At 40.9% G+C, this 23333-nt stretch overlaps 1 protein-coding gene across 1 annotated transcript in view; it reads left to right on the top strand.

Annotated features, from left to right (window-relative positions):
- The first annotated feature begins 205 nt into the window (after positions 1-205).
- The window catches only part of LOC150075241 (uncharacterized), a 61957-nt gene continuing 38829 nt past the window's right edge, over positions 206-23333 (top strand). The window contains exon 1 of the mRNA XM_090388352.1: positions 206-297. The gene's annotated coding sequence lies outside the window, so the exon portion shown is untranslated. The remainder of the gene's footprint in view (positions 298-23333) is intronic.

Below are 23333 nucleotides of genomic sequence, written 5' to 3' on the forward strand. Positions count from 1 at the left end.
AGAAATTCTTTCATCAAAGCATCTTCCCGGATATTAGCCTTATACAAAATTAAATGTGAGTCCATTGGTAGTGAGAGTGTTATCTGTTTGTTTGTGTATTTGAGTTAATCAATATCACACTTTACTCGGTGATGCAATTGTCACTGCTGCAGCAGCGTCTTTTTTCTGCCACCAGATGTCGCAGCTGCGTAGGTTGGCAAACGTATGTGTACGGATCCAGGAAAAATCGATTAGCAGCAATAGCTCTACGTGGTGTCCTGGAAGTGAGGGTTGAGACAGAGAGCAGCCACAAGATAGGTAATGTTTCTTTCTTTTTTTTGGCACACACAAACATAACACACACTGGTTTAGGTTAACTTTGGGCACTCTGTGACTGGAATATGAATACCTCTAACGTCACTCCACTTATTCTTAAGCGCGGGTCTCAGAGAAAATCTCCCGTTGATAGTGGAACGGTCTAGCAAGAGAGTTACTGACGAGCTATGGCAGAGGTGTTTATTTTTCTTTTATCCACTTCACAGATGATATGCTCATACCAGGGTCTGTTTCGGTATTTTTAGTAACAACAGATTCCCGTCATTGGGAATTTGTGAATTGGAAAGGTAACAGCTTTTCATCGACCTGCGCGTTAGAATAATGAGATGTTAATAACGTATATTCACTCTCAAGAGGTACCATTAAGGTAAGGGAAAATACTGACCCTCTCTTGTGTACAAATGTAAGTTTTTGTGGCTATTCTTTTAGTGCTATGTAAAAGCTAGTTAATCTACTTATCAGTGTTCATTTTCCACTTACTGATATGCGTTTCAAAATATATTTTTCTGATACATATTGCTTTACTTTAAGCTAATTGGTGTGATAGTACTGATGAAGTATTTTTTTTCCAGAGTGTAAAAATTCTCCTCAACATTGTCAGATCAGTCGAGAGATAAACAGCTGTTTTATTAGCTATAGAATGACCAATTTCCTGTTTATTAAAAAACTATGAAATCACTTGGTGCGATATGCATTCTGGAAAATAATAAAAAATGGATTGGAATTCCATTGTACGAGTCGAACAATACCAGTGCATGCAGTGTCACTGGCAGCACACCATGTATTGCAATATGAACATTACACAGACCTGTAAAGGAAGGGTCTTAATCTAAAGATTTGTATAATTACGGGCACATGTTGGTATTGTCAACGAAAGGTCCATTCCAGAACCTTATTATTCAACGAGAATCATTATTCAATGACGATTCCTCTCTCTCTCTTTCTCTCATTTATTTCTCATTGAAAATTATTATATAGCTAATTAATGCGCTTTGATAATTATGTAAATATGAATTTATTTGCATTATGCCATTCTGGCATATATCTTTATCAGTTATTTCTCCTTCACTATAGTTTGTTGTTAAGAAACAAATATCACCGTCACAATTAAAAGCAATATAAATATATATTCCCAGAGGACTCTGCTTTTTTCTTTAGTTTATTTTTTTCTCTCTCTCTCTCTCTCCCTTTCATTTATGGAATCGATTAAATTTCTACGCTAATAAGAAGCCATTAGTACCCTTTTATTATTTATTTTTAACAAAAATATTCGGTGTGTGTGTGTGTGTGTGTAAAGGATTGACATTTCCATCCCATTGTACGAAGAAATGGTATGATGTGTCTGATGTGTAGTGGCCGTTAACATTACACAAGTAATTGATTGAATGAAGCCTTATACACAGTACGGCCATAAATTTGATGAAATACCTAGCACAGTTAAATCCCAAGCCTTAGTATTTAGTATATTCTTTAATTCATATCAATATAATTAGTAGTAATCGTTTTCTTTGTACAGATCAGCATGAAGTGGGGTAACAGAAAGTAGCTGTTATAATTTTTGTAGCCCTATACAAAGTAGGGCGCTCTATGTCCAACATTTTAAGATTTCTCCGTTCATTAGAAATTAGCAGAAAATTTGTTTATAGTGCGATTAAAATAAAGGAATAATCTGAGAACAGATACTCCCATCGCCTCTAGATCAGGTCTTCTGTGCACAGATGATCAAAGCCGTTAGTAACCTAATTGAATGATATCCCCTCTGTAAACGAAAGGCCGTGATCAGGGGAGTAGAATATCACCAGAATGGTGATGTTCTACTAAGGAATATTGTAATATTCCACTGTGGGGAATATTACGTTGAACAAAAAAAAAAAAAAAAAAAAAAAAAAACAACACCATTTTTCCGAGAGAATAAACCATGCTACCCTCTGCACTTTTGAAGAAAACATTACGGTAATCAACAAAATTATAAAACGTATATCCACTGATTCAAGGAGGTTGGTAGACCTCTCCGTGTTGTTATTTTGTTATACATTACCAGTATGTTACTGTTACAATAACATTTTATATTAATTATTATTGGGTCTGCCTGTTGCGATGTATACCGATTAAGTTCCCACCTCTCCTTTGATATCAGGAAAAGAAACAAGGTCCGTTAATATCCAAGGTGTCTTAAATTTTGTATGACAGTTTTCACTGGAGCTGGTGAAAACCATAGAGCAAAGTGCGATTTAATTCATGTGATTGTATAAGGAGGAAGTTGTTTATTTATTACTACAGTATACTTGGTTAATTGTATAGTAAAGCATATGCAGTAATAGATCAGAAGCATTAATAGTAAGGTATGAGAACAATCCACACTATTAATTTATAGTCATTCTGTCTCATTTTAACTTTGTGATCACTTTTTTGTGAACAGAGAAAGAGGGTGATAGCATTAGTGTTAACGATTTGAGGAATATAGGTCAGTTGTCAATTAAATGATTGTTTAAGTAGGCTAATGGATGGGAGGACCTGCACAATTCAAAATAGAATGAACCAAAAAAGAAAGTTAAGATACGAGCAAGTCCAAGTCTACTTTTAACAGCTTATGAATATCCTGAGAAGCGCTCAGTGATAAAATAAATAAAAAATAAATAAATATTCTGTTTATACTCCGGAGCGACCACATGCGATGAAGCTATTATTATTAAAAGTAGATGGGTTTTCTACTGGCTTAAAATGTTATTGTTGTTAAAGCGCATGAATTTGAATTAAACGTGTGCATTATATTATTATGATATTCTAATAGACGTATACCCGATAATGAAATACAGGATGTCCACAAAAGGAGGATCCGATTTCAAACTTTATTATAATTGCTCTTATATTATTTCTCCCTGATTGGGGAATTAGACCTTGTGACGGGTATTGTTGCCAAGTACACAGGGTGGTTGTTGTTATGTCTGGTGTTACTGTTGGTCGAGGAACTCTCTGACAATCCTACAGGTGTTCAGGATTGCGACATTCTGGAGTTCCTTGTAGGTGTTCGCTGGCAGACCTATTGCTGCTAGGCTGTTATGTAGGGTCTTTGGCACCATACCTGTGGTTGACACGATGATCGGGATGGTCGTAACTTGTTCCATATGCCACATCTCTTTGATCTCCTGTCTTAGGTTCGTGTACTTCCTGATTTTTCCCCATAGGTTTTCTGCAGGTTGCCAGTGTTGGGTACCGCTATGTCAGTCAGATAGGTAGCCTTTTCTATCTTGTCCACAAGAGTTATATCCGGTCTGTTGTGCGGGATTGTCCTATCCGTTATTATGGCGTGGTCCCAGTGCAGCTTGTGGATTGGCGTCTCTAGTGCTGCCTGGGGTTCGTACTTGTAGTACGGTGCACTTTCTTCGATCAACTGGTATTTCCTTGCTAGCTTCTGATGTATTATCCTGGCTACCTGGTCGTGTCTATGAGTGTACTCAGTCTAGGTGATCACTTTGCATCCCGCGGTGGTGTGTTGGATCGCTTCTGAGGCCAGGTGGCATCGTCGACATGTGTCATCGGACACTCCGGGCTCCTTGGCGATATATTTTCTATAGTTCGTGGTGTTGATTACCTGGTCTTGGATGGCGAGCATGAATCCTTCAGTCTCGGGGAAGAGCGTCCTGCTCGTGAGCCATCCATTGGAAGCAGTTTTATCTGTGTGATCTTGATGGAGATCACTGTAGTGTCTGCCATGGAGTGGCTTCTCTTCCCATCTTTCTAGCTTCGTTTGTACCTCCTGGTTGGGAGGGGACTCCTCGCTTAGGTTGAGTGGGGTATAGCGCTTGTCTATCTTCCTTGTGGCCTGCTGGAGTCCTGCTGGAGTCCTGCTGTGTGTTTCTGGAAGTAATCCTTCAATTTAGCAATCGCTGTCTTCTGTTGCTCAATGAGGTCTATCAGGCCCCTTCTTCCTTCTTTTCGGGCAATTGTCAGTCTCTCCACGACTGAGTTCCGGTGGTGTTGGCTGCTCTTGATCATCATTGTCCTTGTCTTTCTCATGATATCCTCCAGCTCGGTGTTAGTCCAATCTGTGACCCCGAAGGAGTATGTTAACACTGGGACTGCATAGGTGTTTATGGCTTTAACTGTGTTCCCTCCGTTCAGCTTTCCTTTCAGCAGGCTTCTGAGTCTCTGATTTTTCGGTCAGGCAGACCTTAATTTCCTTGTGCTGTAACTTCTGAGCCTGCATCATCCCCAAGTATTTGTAGGCCTCTCCCTCTCCCTCTGCCATGGCTTCGATCTCTTTACCAGTCTGCAGCTGGTAGTTTCGGTTGACTAATTTTCCCGGGTGCAGTCCGTGTGTCTTTCATTTGTCAAGCCAAATTTCACCCTAATATCATTGCTGAATTTTTTGGTGATCTGGAGAAGTTGCTGGAGGTGCTTCTCGGTTCCCGCGTAGAGCTTGATGTCATCCATGTACATCAGGTGGGCGAAGGTGTACAGATTCTTCCCTCTTTCTTTGAGGTTATATCCGTACTTGCTACTGTTAAGCCTGGTGGATAGCGGGTTAAGTGCTAGACACAACCACAATGGGCTCATGGCATCTCCCTGAAAGATTCCTCTCCTGATGGAAATTGGCCTGGTTGTGTTGTTGTTTTCGACCTTAATGGTGGTACTCCATTTCGCCGTCGTTTCTCCTAAGGATTTTGTCACTATCGGATTGACTTTGTAGATGTTCAGTACCTCTATGAGGCACGCAGTCGAAGGCCTTGCGGTAATCGATGTAGGCTGTGTAAATGTTGCGGCGCTTCTTGTGGGCTTGCTCCATAACCGAGGTATTTATGGTTAATTGCTCCTTGCATCCTTTGCTCAGCCGCTTGCATTCATTATGCAGCTGGTCTGGATCTTGTACATTGTTGGGAGGCAAGTGATTGGCCTATATTTCCCCGGGTTTCTTGTATCTTTGTCTTTAGGCTTCAGATATATGATTCCTTGAGTGAGAAACTTCGGGATTGTCTCTGAGTGCCTTATCATTCGGGTGAACTGCTCTGCCAGGTGCTTGTGTGTACAAGTGAGCTTCTTGTACCAGTAGATGTGGACGTTATCTATTCCTGGAGTTCGCCAGTCGTGAGAGTTCTTGATCGTCTGTTTTACTTCTTCTTCCCGAATATCCCACTCTCTCATTTCTTATACGTCCTTGGTTTTCTTGCATTCTAGTTCTATCCAGGTGGCTCGGCCGTTGTCTTACTTCCCTGCTCCATATGTTTCCCCAGAACTCCTCAATCGTTTTCTGCTCAGGTGGTCCGTTCCATTCTTTCTGTAGAAGCCCCTTTGGTCCTCATCGAAGATTCGGTTGTTTATTTTCCTCTGGGAGCTCTCTTTGTATCGGCGTAGTCTCTTACTGAGTGCAAGGAGGTTCTGCTTCAATGTGTCCAAGTACTTTCCTATTCTCTGATTTTTTTGTCTCATGTATGCTGTGGACGCTGTCTCTCTTGAGGATGCTCTTCACTTTTCCAAATAATTTCTTACTCCTATTGTCCCGTTGGTACTGGGTCAGTTGGCCTATCTTGACTCTTAATTCTTCTATCTTCTGCTGAAGTCTTCTTTCCCAAGCTGGCGGTTCCTTTTGTTTTCGGTTCTTCTGCTGCTGTCTCTCTTTTCTCTTCCATTAATCCTAGAGGCTGCTACGGCAGCACAATAAACGGCTGTGTGGATGGCCTCCAGTGTTGCATCATTGTTGTCGAGGTAATGAGGTATTATTTGCCGATTGAGGTGGTCTGTGACTCTTCACAAGGTTCTGTTCGGTCTCTGCTTCGGTATCACGTGAGTCTTTGTGGAATCCATTCCTTCGAATTCTGCTAGGGCCTTCTTCCACTCGCCCTCTATTCTGGATATCATGACCTTGTCTCTTTCCACTTCAGCTGCTGTGGATTGTATTTCTTCTTGCTCTTCCTCCTCTGGTTCCGTATTCTTTATCCTGTATTATTATTAACAATAGCCTATGGATAACGTGTTAAATATTTCAATAGAGTTAAATGGAAACATATAGTCCAGGGAGGTCATATTACGCAGCTTAGATCTGTATGGGAGTGCATTGGTAAGGTTTCTATTCTGACCTGACAGTCTGTCAACGAACTCCCAGATATCAGGCGAGTTTAGTTTTCCGGCCGCTAAGAGAAGATAAAGAAGTTCCTAGAGATGATGTGAGACTTCCATGGTAGCCAATTTAGATTGGAGAGCATGACAGATTTTGATATATTAGGTAGTAATCCTGCAATCTTATCGAGCCATTTTAAAATCCAGTATTCAAGGGATAAAAACGTGGTTTAGTATGATGGCGATGCCGAGGACCATATAGTAGAGGCATATAAGGGAATTGGGCTTATGCAGTGAAGAATATAGTTGCTGATAAGATGCAGATTATGAAAGTTTAACAGTTCCAGAACATGGAAAATAGACATATGTAAATTTAATCACGTGATGTACACTGCCTAGCCACTTTATTAAGGCAATGGAAGTTGGGCTATATGATTAAGCAAAGATGTTAACCAATCTATGCAAAAATATGTAAATAGAAGAAATCATATGTTGTAAGACGTGCAAGGAAGCGTTATAAAGTTATCATGTTACCCAACTAGTGCCCAAATGAGTTCAGTTCACCAGCAGTGTGTACAATGCACAGAATCTCGCGGACTTTCAAAGAGATATGATTGTTGATGCGCACTTATTAGATGCAACGGCATGGAGGATGGTTCCGCATAATTACACTTCTTCCAGCAGCCTGTACCATCGGTTGTGTACCGATAGTACAGGCTGCTGGAGGAGTTGTAATGAAGTGGGACATGCTTTCGTGACATATTCTTAATCTTCTAAGGGCACTGTGAATGCGAGAACATGCGGATTAGTTATATCGGGTATAACTAATGCATATTTACAATATTGCATATTTACGCCTATGCACAGGGGTGCTCTCAAGGAAACACTATAACCATCCACCATGCGAAATGTGTGATAGAGTGGTTGAGGAACAGAGACTTAAAGCATCTTCCTTTGCTAGTCAATCTCCGGATCTCATTTCCATTGAGAATCTGTGGAATGAACTTTAAAGGTATATTCGTCATCACAATGTTCTGTCCATGTCATTCCAGGGATTGAGGATAGTTTTGTTATACGAATAGCCAAGTGTTCCTCATGTCGCTTTTCAACGCCTTGATGACTCTATGCCATGCCATAGAGCAGTATTTCAGATCAACACGCTATTAGCTCATGGTTCTAACAAAGTGGCTAGGCAGTGCAGAATGTTTTTATATGCAATATTTTTTTCCCCAACGCACCAGTATAAATACAGCATGAAGTGAACAAGAGATATATAGGTTAATTCACACTCATTCATTTCCGAATTATCATAAAAGCTGTGACCTGTTCAACTGAGCGGCTGTGTGTTGCGTGCGTTGGCTGTGTATTGCGATAGATAATTAAAATTATTTTATTATAATTTCATACACAGTACAAATATATATTTTGTACTGAAATTATGAAATTATTATTTTTATAATTTCAATGAAATACAATACAAATATTATTTTATTGTTTATTACATCATAAAATAAAGTAACAGCACATTATTAATAACAAGACAGAATTAAAAGATGCCTTTAAGTACAAAGAAACAGTTATTCTTTGTAACAGTATTTGTTTTTATTTTGCTTTATACTGGCATAACCTTGACCATTAGAAAGAGGCAGCCTGATTTCTCTATCATAATGACTTTAATTTTAGTCGAACATTATTAATGAAAATAAAGGGATGAGAACGCTGCATTGATTTCTTAAGAACAAATGACTAATTGGTGTCACTTGATTATTCACTTTATAAAACAATTAATGTACAAATGAAAGAATAATACGAGGGGAACGCAAACTTTATTTTTCACCTTCATTGCTAAATTAAACAGAAGTAAGGAATAAATGTTGAAAAACGTTTTGTTCCATTCTTTAAGTAAATTCAAACATCAGTCTTATTCGCGTACCGAAACTGGTGCCCATGAGATTCGAAATAACAATTGGCGAAAATGTCGGTGCGTGAGAAGCTGTATTCGAATTCGTAGCAGTTTTGTGATATTCAAGTTCAAAGAAACTTTAAAATAACCTACAAGAAAGGACTATCATCAATCCGTGTTTGGAATAAACTTTTTAAAGAGATAATGTAATGTCCTTTACCAGAAAGATGGAACATGTCTTGAAAGAACTTATTGAGCTTGTACAACGATGATTCTCCCCTAGTCTATACAATGCCAAAAAGGGCATAGTCCGTCAGTTACAAATGTCACAAAGCTAGCTTTAATTTTGTCTAGTTAGGCGAATAGATAGGCAAAGATTCAGAGATAAAAAAAAATCCCCTTCCGCAGTTTAAGAAAATGCAATATAAGATAGTCCAAAAAGTGATTGTCTGATGTGAACTGTTTCCTGATGACTAATTGGTCTCACTGCAGCAAAATGGCTACTCGGCTTTGTGCCTGTGAATTCCAACAATTACGTGGCTACAATGATCCCCTTCGTGCTGGGGTTTCAGTTGCACGTTTCTCTCGACTTTGATTCTTTGGTTCTTGGATTCCTTGGCCACTACAACATTCACCTAACATTCTATTACTGGATTTACTTTTGTGCGACGACTTTAAGTACGTGAATTTTCTAAATTCCAGTAGTGACCCATCAATGGCTTTACGACATCGGCTATTACAGCAGTTGAAACCATCGATGCTGGAATGTTGAAATGCAGTTGGTTTGAAATCGATCATCCATTAGACGTGTTACGCATAACTCAAGGTGCCCATGCATATTGCTCTTATCATGTTAATAAAATCTTTTTGAGTTTAACTAATAATCGGACAACCCTTTTTACTCTACTTCACATACTTTTCAAATTTAAATTTAGCAATGAAGTTGTAAAGGCAATTTGTTTTCACCCTGTGTATTTCTAGGTCATCCCCTCTATTTTCACCTGATAAAAGAATTTAGACAGAGTCGCCCAATTTTGTAGCTGGAAATGTTTGTTTCAGGCAAGTTCATTTTTTAGTATGAAGAATTGAAGCATTCCCTGCTTTCTTTTTATTTTCTGCAACAGTTTTTATTCTAATTGCACAGAATACAGTAAATTATGAGCTCCACTTGTTCACGACTTTGGTTTTATATACCACAAAAATATGCGTTAATTTCGCAGTATTCACATTTATACAGTATCTTTCGTTAAATGAATCTTTCATTTTCTGGATCTCCAGTCAGTATTTACGAGTGAATAAAAACACACAGATGAGCTTTTTTGCGAACTGGCCGACTTAATTTTTAAACTGCGAAACTTGTGCCCAATAGGTAAGTATGGGGTATATATCACTTCGCATCCTTTCTCTGTAAGGATTGTTATCGCATTTCTTATAAAGATCGATCTTTATTTTTTTGCAGAAGGACAATTGCTAGCTCATATGCTTACATTCCATGTTTCCACAAATGTCCTCGACTTTATCAAGAAATTAAGGATTAATCGTAGTATTAGTATTAGCAATGGCCACATGGTGCAAGCAATCCTATGGCTTATGCTGCACCAGCCAAAAAAAAAAAAAGAAAAAAGAAGAATATAATAATAATAATAATAATAAAATATACAGTGGCGGACAAAAAAACTGCATTACTTTTTAAAAAAAAGGTACATTTATAGTGAATCGTATAAGATATTGTTTGATTAGTCATTTTTTTGTAGCAAAACAAAGGTATTGTGTCATATAACGCTTCTATTGCATAAGACAGCAATCGCAAGGTATTGCATCAGCCGTTTCTATAAATATGGCGTTGGAAGGGTATACACGTTCATTAGTATCCTGTTTTGCGGAGGTGTAAGCATGGCTCCATATGTTCAGTTGACACCAAGAAAAAAAAAGTGTAGCTGTTGCTCTGCCCCAGGAAGGGCTTTCTACGCGTGCTATCACTGATAAAATAGGCTGCCACCAATCAACAGTATCTCGGGTGCTGAAATTAAAGCGTGAACCCGGTAATGTGAAGAGAAGACCTGGATTAGGCCGTACGAGAGTGGCTGTGCCTTCTCAAGATCGATATTTGAAACGGCTGTGTCTTCGTAATCGCCATGGTAGTGCTCCTGATCTAAAACTGGATTTTGAGATGGCCTCTGGTGTTGAAACAAGTGCACGATCTATCCAAAGACGGTTTTCGGAATGTGGTCTTCATACCTATCCGCCCAAGAAGCCTTTGTTGACTCAACAAATGAGGAAGAAGCGACTTGCTTGTGCTAAAAAGCATGTTTAATGGACAAAAGAGCAATGGGACACCGTCATCTTTTCTGACGAATCGAAATTCAACCTGTAAAGTAAAGTGTAAAGTGTATTGATGTCTAACGGCACCAGGGGTTCCCCCCATCTCCGCGTTGCTTTCATTGTGGGTGTACCAGTTCACTGGGAAGGCCAGAGATTTAAAAGTGTATGGATTTTGTATAAGTGTAATGTTATGTATCGTTGTTCATCTGGCCATTTAGCCGCTGGACCCCTACTGAGGCCCAACGTTGCCCACACTTGGCCCCGTGGAGGCAGACCAGGTACACAGTAGTATGGAGCTTTACTCTGGCAGGCCTTGCCACCTAGTTTCCTAAGATTTCAGTGGCTAGGGCCTATGTAAAAAAAAAAAAAAAAAAAATTGAAATGCAACACGCGGCGATTTTCAGGGTAAGACGCTAAGAGATTATTAGAGGCCAAAAGGGCATGCGTGACTTGATTTGAACAATTAAAATTTTGGTAGTGTGGGGCATACGCTATGATATTTAGTCAGAGTGGGGAGGAGACTGAAGGCTGGGGGGAAAAAGTCAGAAATATGGGGTCAATAGGGAAGACGGCCCCAGAGAAGGTCAGTGGGGCATGCCCATGCTCCACCAGGAGGAAAAGAGGGGTGGGCGAGGGGAAGAGAAAAACAGCAGAGCCGTCCCCTCTCTCTCTCCCCCGCCCAGGAATTGGAGTAAAAGCCCTGTGCAAGTGAGCACAGGTGTAGGATAGCCTTGTGGCGTCGGCAGCAAAGCTGTGTGTAGTCCCAGTAGTTGAAGTGTCCAAGCCGTGAAAGTTCGTCATTCCTGGGACAGTCCCGACCTGTCTAGTAGTAGTACTGTATATCCATTTTTGTGCAGGCGATGCATGAGCGGTTATCCTCACACTCGTCATTCATATTTCCGCGTCTCTATCAGATAGGTTGTTGTGCTAAGAGTCCGCGAGGTCCCTCCTTATTGAAGTTTCTTATATTCAGAAGTTGTGTTTTGCGCTGGAGGGGTAAGCAACTCTTGCACAAGTTTCTCCTTATTATTATGGTTCCCTGTGAACAGCAATTCGTGTTTTTCGCCGGGTGAACAACTCCTGCGCGAATTTGGCTAGTGCCCTGTACTCTTCGCATGAATCTAGTAGGTGCGACTCGAGATGTCTTGGGAAGTATGTGGTTGCTGTCATAAGTCTGCAGCGTAGGTCTTCATAGCTGGTACATTCATACATTATGTGTGTCCAGGTTTCTGGCTCCCCACAAGAGCAACGTGGGTCCTCTAGGATTCTGAAAGATGCTAATTTCGCGTTGAACGCTCCGTGGCCTGTCAGCAAATAGGTTGTGAAAAGACCGGGTTGAAACCAGGGTGGGGGCTTGGGGCACACCCTGTCTATGGTGGGCAGAAATTTCTTTGTAATTTCGCCTTTGGTTGTGGCAGTCCATCGATCCTGCCATACCTGCTGTAAGTGCCTTTGTAGTCTGATTTTTTCTTCTTTCTGATTCGCAGCTGTGTTTACTGTAAAGCCAAGGAAGGTGCAGGGTTGTCCTTTTGCAATGCTGTGAGTGATGCCGCAGCGAATAGCCTCTAAGTCCAGAGGAAGGGCCCCCGTTAATACCTGTAGGGCGGGAGTGCTGGTGGTACAACAGGCACGGGTGATTGTTAGCAGTACTGTCCGTTGAGTGACGTCCAGTGTCCGTCGATTTACGCCGGTTACGGCTTTTTGAAACCAGGCTGGAGAGGCGTAGGTTATTGCTGGTAGGAAGGTTGTTTTATAATACAGGGACAGGGTGCGTTTGTTGAGCCCCCAATCTCGTCTTGTGATTCTGGCCACAAGTGCAGAGTATTTCTTAATCTTTGCTCTGATGTATGTCAGAAGGTGCTGGAATGACAGTTTAGAGTCAAGTATAAGGCCGAGGTGTTTTAGTCGGTCCACTAGTTTGATTGTCTTATTTTCCACTTTGATTTGTGGTGGCCTGCGTAGGTCTAATGTTCCTTTGAGCAAAATCGAGGAAGTTTTGGTCGGTGATATCTTCAGTAGATGAGTCTGTGTCCACTCCTGAAGTATCCTCAGGGCCTGGTTCGCCTTGTATTCCAGTTGGGCCCTGCTGTCTGCAGCGACCGTCAAGATTAAGTCATCCGCGAAGGCCTGGGAGTGGACTTCGCCCAGGTCCATGGCCAGGAACTCATCAAGAATCATGTTCCATAGGAGCGGACCAAGAACAGAGCCCTGGGGGCAGCCCATGTGAACAGGTCGATCTAGTTTTCCATAAGGTGCGATGACGCTTATTATCCTCTGTGAAAGATATGATTTGATAGTCTTGTAGAGATTTTCTGGCACGTGGGCCCGCCGTAGTCTCGCCAGGACGCTCGGCCACCAAATGGTGTCGAATTCCCCAGCAAAATCGATTGATATGACAAGAAAGTATTTGCTGCTGCATGAGGTTGCGGAGCTTAGTAGATTTCTTAGGGCTTCCACAGTAGATGATTGTGGTTTAAAGCCAAATTGGGTTGCCATGTCAAGTCCAGCTGTTTGGTAGTGTTGGCTAATTCTTGTATATAGTAGTCTCTCAAATAGTTTACTTATAACTGGTAGCAGTGCGATCGGTCGATACGATTTCGGCGAGTCAGGTGACTTCGCCGGATTTTTCAAGACTAGTTTTACATTCGCTTGCTTCCATTGTGTTGGGAAGGTGCCAGATTCAAGGCAGCGGTTATACAGATTGAGTAGTAGTTCCGGTGCAATTTCCGTTACCTTTTTAATAATTTCCGGCTCCAGTAAGTCTGGGCCAGGACATTTATTGTTTCGTATGAGGGTTGAAGCCTGTCGGAGTTCCTCCAGGGTAAATGGTGGTTCACATCGGTCTGTAGTATATTCATTGTTCTCAGCACAGATTTGCAGTTGTTCTGGTAAGGTCGGGATGGCTGGTTCTGGGAAGATAGTGTCCAGTATATTGTTTATTGATTGGTGCCATGTGGTAGTCGGGGTGCCCTGCGGTGTCCTTGTTGTCATGATGACCTCCTCTCTGGGGAGCTTGTTTGTCGCTATCTTGTACACCACTCCCCAGGGTTGAGTGTTTCCGGTTGTGCCTACAAACATCTCCCAGGCCTTACGCTTGCTTCTAGTTATTAGGTTTGTGTACCTGTTTCTTGCGTCTTTATAGCTTTCCCTCAAAACTGCAATTTCTGCGGCCGGCCATGAGCTCCTCGCTCTCTGAAACTGTTTTCTTTTTTTAATCACCTCGCGCCGTAGGTTTTGGATATCTGCAGTCCACCAAGGAACCGCACCCGGTGTTGGATTTTTTCGTTTCATTGCAGCTTCGCTAATGCTGGTTAAGATCTTGGTGACTCTCACTTAGGTGTCATTCGGGTCAGATTGCGGGTTCATATTGGCGAGGTGCTCGGCCACAGCAGGTGCAAGCAGCTCCCCAAAGAGATCATGTTGGCTTTTCGAACCGCGAAGCGGTTTAGCATCTGCTTGGGTACTGATGTCCTGTCTAGTGATTGCTCGGATGGGAAGCGATATGTCAGAAGACGAAAATCGAAGGCATACCATCCTGACTGCATAACACCAACTGTAAAGTTCCCCGCTGGTCAGATGGTCTGGAAATGCATAACAAGCAAAGGGGGTGTGGCGAATTAAGTTTATTAACCGAACGGTGAATGCAGAAATCTACACTACAATCTTGGAGTAGTGCCTGAAACCCGTTATTAGGGATCACCACACAGATGTCCAAAACTGCATTTTTCAACAGGACTCAGCAACTTGCCACAGAGCAAACTTGGTAAGTTTTATTCTGTTTATATTTAATGATGAGTTTATCTTCTTGTCTCACAAGGCTTAAAACATAATTACACCAATATTTTCCTCGTTTTTCTCCATGAAGGTGCAGTCATACCTCAAAAATGCTGGCATTACAGTGTTGGACTGGCCAGGCCAAAGAACAGTCCATATTTCAACCCTATTGCAAATTGCTGGTACGTAATGTCGCTAAAATTGCTCAGAAGAACCTTGAGTACTGTATACAGGTCTGGAGGCCTCATTTCAAGAAGGATGTAGAGCTGCTGGAACGAGTACAGAGAAGGGCAACAAGGTTAGTGAACGGAACGAAGGGTTGCTCTTACGAAGAAAGAGAAAGGCTTAAGTTTTGCAAATTACAATGTCTGGAGACTAGGCACCGGCGAGGTGATCTAATAGAGGTGTACAAAGCCTTGAATGGTTTGAGCATGCTCAATGCTGATGGGATACTGCCTCTTGCTCAGAATAATCACCTGAGAGGGCATCAATTCAAATTGAGGAAAGACAGATGTAGGATAGATGTGCGGAAATTTGCCTTTAGCCAGCGGGTAGTTGGTTGGTGGAACAGACTTCCATCACTTGTTGTGGAAGTTGATAGCCTAAATAAATTTAAGGCTCAGCTGGACAGGTATTACGAACGAACGGAGGGGTGAAGTGGAAAGGTGTTTTTTTTTTTTTTTTTTTTTTTTGGCTGATGCTGCATAAGCTTGCTTTCTTGCATCATATGCCTCTACTAATGCTCTACTAAGAAGCCAACAAGTACGATTCAGCTGCAGAAGTGCATTGTAAGGGTGTGGTACCACGAAATTGGGCAACCCGTATATCCAGAAGTTGATTAATTCTATGCCAGATCGTTGGAAGGCTGTAATTGCGGCTCGAGGAGGAACAACAAAATATTTAGCAATTATTGCGCTGATTTACAGTACATAATACTATTAGGTTGTCTTATCATTTCAGTTTGTACACGTAAATGCAATAAAATGTATGTTTGGTTGTCATGATTGCAATGTGCATGATTTCTAATATTTCCATTAATAACACATTTTACCTTTTTCAAAGATATTAATGGCAATTAGGTACATCAGATGGAGTCTTTTTATTGGACTTCATTCACAGAAATATATATCCCATCTAATAAATTCATTTCGAACATTTCTGAAAACCGCAATGCAACGCAAAACACATTATTTGCAAAATTCATTTGCCCGCCACCCACTGTATAATAATTAATAAAAGAAAAAAAATAGACAATCTATGCGTTTCCCTCCTCCCCTAGGTAACTATCCAGCTGACCTCTAAATTTCCCCAAACTGACTGCCTCTACCACCAATGTAGGTAACTTATTCCAGTAATTTATAACTCGCTGGCTAAAATAAAACGTCCTGCAAGCTAGTCTAAACATCTCCCACCTTTATTTGAATTTATGACCCCTAGTTCTAAAATCATTTATAACCGTGAAAATTTCGTCCTCATTCACTTTACTGATGCCTCTCTTTCCTCATATGGATCCCCCGCCCTTTGCCAATCTCACCAGGCGAGTTGCCCGTCTTTGGACCCTCGAAGAATCTCAATGTCTTTCTTTAGGTGCGGTCTTCCTACTTGAGCACAGTGTTCCAAGTGTGGTCTAACAATAGCCTGAGATAATGGGATTATGACATCCTTATCTCTACTAGCAATTGTTCGATAAATCATTGATTGGACACCATCGGTCTTTCTTGCAACCTGTCTGCAATGCTCGGAGAACTTCATGTCTGACTGTATCGTAACATCCAAGTCCTTTTCCTCCACTACTGGCTTTAGTTCAACTCCACCAAGTGTATAAGTTATTTTGGGGTTACTGTTTCCCAAGTGTAATATCTTACACTTTGCTGGATTAAAGCGTAGCTACCATTTTTCTGACCGTCCCTGAAGTCTATTAAGGTCTTAAGAAGCTCTGCTTGACGCTGATCATTAACTACTCTACCAATCTTTGCTCATCTGCACATTCAGACATCGCGCTCTCTATCCCTTCATTGATGTCATTTATGAAAATCAAAATCAACAGTGGTCCTAATAATGATCCTTGGAGAACACCACTTATAACATCAGCCCAATCTGAGGAATAACCACTAATAATAATTTGCTTATATAAGGAATAACCATTTATCCCAACCCTCTGCCTCCTGCCCTGAAGCCATCCTACTGTCCCTCTGTGGAATTTCTCTGTGATTCCAACACGATCCAGCTTATAAAGTAACGGCTCATGTGGGACTGAGTCAAATGCTTTGCTGAAATCCAAAGTAACAATGTCGAAATTATTCCCTAAATCCAGCTCATGAGTGATCCTGTCGAAATAGCGAACCAGATTTGTTAAATATGATTTTCCCTTTACAAAACCATATTGCGTATCCTTCAGAATTCCATTTCTATCTAAATGATCCCGAATTCCACACTTCATCGTTTCCTTGATTTTTCCTACTACTGAAGTTAGACTAATCGGCCGAAATTTCCCACTTCACTCTTAGAACCGCCCTTATGTATTGGAGATAATTGGCACTTTTCCAGTCCAAGGGAATCACTCCCGAGTCTAGTGATGCTCTCATAATTAGCCTCAATGGTTCAATTCACTCACTTGCCTTCTCCTCCTCCTTACGATTATAGGATATATGCCGTCAACCCCAGGAGCCTTACTGACCTATAGGCTCCAAAGTTTTTTCATTAAATAAACGTGTGAAATTTCAACATCATTAATTATATATTTTTCAACTTCACTCCTATAATTTCTCTTTGACGTAAAGGATTTTTCTTCTGCAAATATCAATGCAAAGTAAATGTTGAGTTCATCTGCAACATCAGCTGGGGTATCTAATACTGTCCCACGTCCATTACATAATGGTCCGATTTGGTTTGCCCTCTTCTCTTCTTTGCATGTGAAAAATTCCTGAAACCCCCTCTTTGCTGCCTTTTCCAGCGATTTCTCGTAATCTGCCTTTGCCAGCCTAACCTTTTCTGTGGCACTATTACAGATCAATTTGTAGCTGTTATAGGCTTCAGTACTTTTTATTGGTCTGTTACTTTTCCATGCCTTCTTTTTCTGCTCAAGTAATCTGGCAACTTCACTATTCATCCAACTTGGAATCTTTCTGATGGAGTATTTGTTTAATGGTATATAAGGCTTCTATGATTAATGTTTTAAAGGTATACCTTAATTCAATTGTATTTGCTCTCTGTGCGATATTTACCCAGTTAATAGAGGACATCTTGACATATACTCTGATGACAAACCTTACAGGGAAAAAATACTAGGTAATATGCACTCGCATACTTGCGTATGTAGGAAGCGTGAGGGAACATTTGATATTGTCATACTCAAAGGCCTTGGTTCCATTTTTGTCAAGATGGAAAAAAAACTTTTATTTTATTTTCATACTGTGGCGTATGAAATATTGTGGATATAAGGCGAGTTTTATTTTTTCGTTGTTTTCCTCCCAGAAATCTAAATGTCCACACTATATTCTAGAGCAGTGTTTCTCAACCTTTTTTTAATTATTGCCCCCTAAAGGGCTTTTTTTCGACAATTTTTTTTCATAATTGCCCCCAATGAAATTTTAAACAAGAAAATACTTTATACTTACTCCTTTTATTCAATGGGATCCCCGAGCCCGATGCTTCTTAGCTGAAAGTTCAATGTTCAGTATGATGTTAGTAAGTTTAATTCTAATGTCTCCTCTCGAACATATGTCAATTCTGTTTCTTTCCTTTGTTAATATTTTATTATTGAACTAAAACAACTTTCAACCGTATAAGACTTTGGAAAACAACGAAGTACTTTGGCCATTTCAGACCACATTGTTGGATAAAGAAGTTTAGTTGCTTTTGATCCCCACATCTCAGCCATTCCACCTTTTTCGAATTTATATTTGCATTCTTCGTTATATTTTAATTCAACGAGTTCTTCTTGAATTTCTTCACTAGCAGACCGAAAATCACATCCAATTGGATCTAACATCCATAGCTTCACTTCAAAAGAAAAAATTGAAAATCTGTTTTTCATTTCATCTTTTAAAGAACACAAATGATCTGAATGATTCTTAAGATCATTCTCGGTGAGAGATTCATTGATTTCAGCTAACCCTTGCATACCATAAACTTTTTTCAAACATTTCTAGTTTTCAGTGAAGGCTTTTAATACGCATTTGCAGTCTGTCACTGTATTAATTTCCCTTGAAGTTAAAGTGATACTTAATTAAGTTTTCGAAAAATCCAAGCCATATAGTATAAGCTGTTTTGTGTTTGCTGAACTCCCTTGCTAAATCCTTGTTTCCTTCGCTTCCTAAAAAACTAATTATCGTATCCAAAAAGTTTACGAATCTTGTTAGACACTTTCCTTTACAAAGCCATCTGACTGCTATATGTAAAAGAAGCCTCACATACTGTTCTTCATTATCAACACAAATATTAATGAAAAGGCGATCATATTGCTATGTGACTTTATTTTATTGATGGTTTTAATAATTATACTGAGAGATTGATAAAGAACTGGACTAATAATGTTTGCAACCAGATGACGTCGGCTCACAATGCAGTGTATTGCAATAACTTCACTTTGGGACATATTTCGTTTAGGTGGGCTATAAAACCTTTGTCTTCCAACCATGGAGGTAGCACCATCAGTGGAACACGATACCAAATTTTCCAATGGTACTTGTTTTTCATCAAACCATGCTTTTACAGCAGCAAAAATGGATGCTACAGTACAATCAGTTTCTATAGTTTTACAAACACCTCTTCTTGCAATTAACAATCACCATCGAAATAACGAACGTATGCCATTAGAAGAGCCTTATTGTCAGTAACTGTGGATTCATCAATCCGAATAGAAAATTTTCTCGTTTTCAGTTTGTCTACTAGCTGCTCTTCAATGTTAACTGACGTCTTATTGATTCGATTTCGAATTGATTCGTTGCTCAATGGCAATGCTTTTACAATACTGGAAGGATTTTGATGCATCGCTGTTATATATTGACCAATGGAACAAAAGAATAAATAAATAAACCATGCCTACCACACCGCCGCCAAGATCGCAGCTGTCGGAAAAGCTCTAACGGCAATGATTTCGGAGACATGACCTCTGAAAGCACTTAGGCATTTAATGCCTACGAAAAGCAAAGGTGGTTGAATTAAATCACGCTGACTATCTTCCTTTTATCAAAATTTCTAACTCACTCCTAGTATATAGGGTGATTCACTACCAGTGCGACAAACTTGCAGGAGGTGTAGGGGGCACAAAGACGAATCGGAATCGCACAGCATTGCAGGGTCCGAAATTCCTTCGTCATGCGGTAGAGGACGTTGAACGGGAGGTCGCGTGAACAGCGATCCCGCTGGAAATCAGCATTTGCGAACCGTTTCTGTTGGAGAAACCAAGTAGCAAAAGTCCTCCGGAGTGGATAATCCGCAGGCTCCAATGATTGGACGCATTGCAGATGGTATGAACTCATTTGGTTTGTTGACAGTATCCTCCATACAGTGGATTGGGAAATACCCAATCGTTGGCCTATCGCTCGAGTACTCGTACTCGGATTGCCTTCTGTAAGACGTAGGACATTCTCCTCATTGTTTGGCGTCCTCGTCGTTCGCTCTCGATTCATGGTACCTCTCGTGAAACAAGCAGTCTCACGTAACCTTCTCTGCACACGTGCGAAAATCGTATGATGAGGAGCACGCCTGTGCGGGAAACGTTCCTGGTACAAGCGCAGAGCGGCGCACCCGTTACAGTCCGCAGCTCCATACGCGAGCTGCATGTCGCGGCCAGTTCAACGTTTGAATACTCGTCCATCCTACTGCCTCGGGAACCGGTTCGCAAATGCAGACTTCCAGCGGAATCCCTGTTCAACGTCCTCTACCGCATGACGAAGGCATTTCGGACCCTGCAATGCTATGTGATTCCGATTCGTCTTTGTGCCCCCTACACCTCCTGCAAGTTTGTCGCGCTGGTAGTGAATCACCCTGTATATACTTATATGTTAAAAATCAGTTGTCTTAGGGGAAAAGAAAACCCAATGAGAGAAATTAAATATTAAGGAATAAGATGTCGTCGGATAGGATTGAACTTGAGGGCCACAAACCATCGAAATACCCATTATTTTTTCGCCCACCAAAAGCCCATTTTCGCCCCCGTTGAGAATCCATGTTCTAGAAAACGAGAAAATCTAATCAGATGGTCTGTACCCCTTTGAAATAGGATTCTCTTAATGATATACGGGAGTTTTGTAGGTGAAAGTAAACAGGTAGTTATTCCATTCATCAGGTCAGGTCACATCTTGAGTACAGTACTGCACAGGCCGGAAGCGTCGTTTTGGGGAATATATCGACTTTCTTGAAAGATACAACGGTGAACAACTAGTCTAGTTGTGGATGCTAAAATATATTCTTGCATGAAACCACTACAGTTCTGCAAGCTAGGTGTGGAACTAAGAATTTCACTCCCGAAAACTAGGTTTTCATTCAGCAAAACTGAAAAACTCATTGTAGAATACAAATATTTGCAGGTTTACTGATAGTAACTGCATTTACGCAAAGTTTCCGGCACTGCCCCACTTCCCCCCCATACTTTTCCTTCAATTCATGCACGGTACCAAGTACTATAGGTTTTAATACCTTTCGTGTTTGGGGTTTTCATAAAAAAAAAAAAAAAAAGATAACGTGGAAAATCAGTAGGGCGTGCAATTTAAGTTATCTATCTCATAAACATTTAGGTAGGCCTGTAATCTCGATTCTCTGACAAAACTCTGTGCATGTTAACACATGATAAGCTATCGAACGTTCTGTGTACGCATGCGCTTATTTATCTATGACTCACACACGCTATAATTAAATTTTTATATTAAAATTCTCATCTCATAATTGTATTGTAATATTTTACTGTCAGAAATTCTAGTAAAAAAGGCCTACGTGCTCTGGATTCATTACGAAAATTTTTTATTTTGTTTCTCAGAGCAAAACTGGAAATTACAATTAATAAGCTTTCGGCTGGGAGGCAGCCTTCCTCAGATTGAATACATGAATTCATGTATTCAATCTGAGGAAGGCTGCCTCCCAGCCGAATGCTTATTAATTGTAATTTCCAGTTTTGCTCTGAGAAACAAAATAAAATTTTCGTCAGAAATTCTGTTCTGTTACGTTATAAGAAACAAGTGAGAACTTGTTTCTCAGATGGGCCAGTGTGAATGTTTGACAGCCTATTCTCAGATCTACACTGCTCGACAAAATTCACAGAACAAAATATTTTTCATGAATATTTTATTGTGAACACTGTCGCCGAAGGCGAATATTTGATATAAAAGCGTCGTGGCATGCAAATTCCGAGTATCCAATAGGAATTGATCCACCCCTTACAGAATCGCCCATTATGGAAATCATTCATGCCTACAAAAACACAGGTTGCTACTACATCACGTCATTCCCGTTTTTTTTTTTTTTTGGCTTGCTCAGTGGGATAGCAACATCTCCAGTACTCGGGATGGCGAGTCACCATCGTTTAGATGATTCTTTGAAATGGCGAGTCGTCGGACGACTTGAAGCTGGGCAGTTGCAGGCCGAGGTGGCATGTTGGCTTAATGTGTCACAGTGTCGTCGTGGCATTATGGGAGCAGTTTCAGGAGAGAGGAACTATTTCAAGAAGATCTGGTCAGGGTTTCCCGAGGGCTAAATAAACCAGAACAGGCCACTATCTGGCTCTAACAGCAAGACGGAAACCTGCGATGTCCTGTCTCTTGAGATTGCTGCAGCCACAGGTGAAAGCATTTCCAACCGAACTGTGTTAAGAAGGCTCAGTTCAAGTGGACTCTACGCAAGGAAGCCATTGAATTTTATCACATTAACCCCAAACCATCGCAGAGTTCGTCGAAACTGGTGCCATGAATATGTGACTTGGAGCCCTGACAAATGGGTACAGTTCTGTTCTCTGATGAATCCCGTTTTAGTCTACAAACAGAGTCTGGACCTTATTTCATTTGGAGACAAAGGCGCCTCCATAGCCAGGTGGGAAGGAGCAGCAGTGCGTAGCACACGCTTCTTGATTAGACCGGGGTTCGAGCCCGTCACCACCAAATACGGAGGATGCGGAAAGGTTCAGAGAATGACCACCGCATATCCCGGAGCAATATGGCCTTAGTTGCAAATGCTCCTAAAAACCAAAAAACAAACAAACAATTTGGAGACAAAGAGAAATGCGGTTCCGTCCCTCCAACATCAGAGAAAGGGACACGTGGAATAATGATCAACGGCCGCACCCTCTTCGTGTTTTTCATAGGGATACCATAACTGCACAGATGTACCGAGAACATATCCTCGAACCCTATGTGCCACTTTTTTAGAGGTGTGGTTGACCCAGATTTTCTTTTCATGCCATCGCACTTAGAACTCAAGTGGTGGAGGAATATCTTGAAACTTAAGATATCTAAGGACTGCCGTGGCCAGCACGATCACAGACTTAAATCCGATCGAACATGTGTGGGACGCCCACAGCCAACTCCTCGGTCACTTGGAAAGCTAAAGTCGGCTCTGGTGGAAGAATGGAATTTGTCGGCTCTGGTGGAAGAATGGAATTTGTTGCCACAGAATCTTGTAGACACCCTTATATCGAGCATGGTTCATCGCTATCAGGCCTGTTTAGCTGTTGGAAGGGGTCATACGTCGTCCTAATGTCATATGACCATATTTCCGAGTATCTTGTATCGACTTCTGTAATGTGACTCCTATAAATGTCCTTTATAACTGTCAGAAGTTTCTTGCTGTCTTCTCGTTACATTTTTATTCTGTGGTACACCATCATACCAAATTTTGTCCCGCTTCATCGCAAGCTGCATGAGTTACACCACGTTTTCTAAGTGTTCCGTTAATTTTGTCAAGCAGTGTAGATATTAAATTCAAACCGTAGCCTTCCCGCAAATTTGACAAGACAGAATTTAAATAGCATTTC

This window comes from Mastigoproctus giganteus, chromosome 14 (genome assembly GCF_048544385.1).
Source record: "Mastigoproctus giganteus isolate SK-2022 chromosome 14, ASM4854438v1, whole genome shotgun sequence".
Classification (NCBI taxonomy): Eukaryota; Metazoa; Arthropoda; class Arachnida; order Uropygi; family Thelyphonidae; genus Mastigoproctus; species Mastigoproctus giganteus.